This window comes from Acyrthosiphon pisum, unplaced genomic scaffold (genome assembly GCF_005508785.2).
Source record: "Acyrthosiphon pisum isolate AL4f unplaced genomic scaffold, pea_aphid_22Mar2018_4r6ur Scaffold_21336;HRSCAF=23683, whole genome shotgun sequence".
In the NCBI taxonomy this organism is placed as follows: domain Eukaryota; kingdom Metazoa; phylum Arthropoda; class Insecta; order Hemiptera; family Aphididae; genus Acyrthosiphon; species Acyrthosiphon pisum.
In genome coordinates, this window is record NW_021770792.1 from 10314 (window position 1) to 11860 (window position 1547).

Consider the following 1547-nt stretch of genomic DNA (forward strand, 5'->3'; position numbering starts at 1 on the left):
TACAAGAATGCATTTTATTTGCTCTCGAAACAATTCGATTGAAAATTCCAAAAAAGAAAAAACAAGACTTCATCGGAAGTCAGCCAAGTTAATTTAACTATTTTATAAATTAATTTTTAATAAATTTAACAGAGAAGTTACATAATAAGCTGTATTAGATTATTTTACAAACCTACATCAATCATTTATTGAACACATTTATTGATTGACAAAGTCAGTGTCTAAATAATTATATAGTTACGCAACTTTTCATAAAATACCTAATTTACATAATATATCATTATTCATTAGTTATAGAAGTATTTACTGTTATAAGTAAGTTATTCTCTTCTTATGGCGTTAAAAAATATTTTTATATTTAATTGAATCATAGGTAAGGACAACATTTATAATAATGTATAATATATAAATTACAAATATATTCGACCTAGTTGTGACACAGATTATAGTCTGTGGTTGACGGTTGTGATATGAATTAGATTTACGGGATTTTTACGACTTCGTAAGTACTTATTCAGAAATAAGTGTAAACATCATGACTGAATTAGTTATAAAATATTATTTATTCATTATAAATATACTTTCTCAAAATATTATATTTTATCCTCCAAATAGATTATGGATTTTGTATCAATGGCTTATCGATGTGGTAAGGAGCAAAATGCAATGAGCAAACAACGGCTAGATAATATTTAATAACTAAATTAAGTAAAGAATAACGATACATGATGTGTGAATAATTTTAATGTCTATTTCCTATGAATGGATGATCTTACCAGTTTTAAGATTTATAGATTTTGCATTAATTGATTGGCCATATTCAATTTGTTGCAACCACATAAGACAAAAATTCATATCTTTTGGGAATCTATGCAAATGGACTGCATGGTTCTTTTGATTTTTTCCTTTCTTCCTAGTACCACTATCACAATGTTCAAAAACGCATTTAGGCATTGTTAATAACTTTCAAATACTTACAGATATAGAGAATTGAATAATGAATTTACACAAATTTAGGGAATTTAATTTTTAACTGTTCCTACATACATTATAAATACTTAATGAAAGTGTGATTAAACAGCACAATAATAGTATAATATTCCATCATGCCCATTTAATAATGATGACATTTAATTATATATAATTATCTATAATGTGATAATTAGTTTAAATGTAAGTAAATAAATAATGTAAATATTGTAATGTCAAATAATATATCAAATATTCAAAGATAAATACAAAACAGGGTATGGACATGATGGAATGTTCGCTGTTTTATTTCGTCATATACTTTCATTAAATTTTTGAATTTTTAAAAATGATATAAGGGACTTAGGAAGAAGTCAGTTTCTACATACAATATAAATACTTAATGAAACTGTGATAAAATAGCACAATAATAGTATAATATTCCATCATGCCCATTTAATATTGATGACATTTAATTATATATAATTATCTATAATCTGATAATTAGTTTAAATGTAAGTAAATAAATAATGTAAATATTGTAATGTCAAATAATATATCAAATATTCAAAGATAAA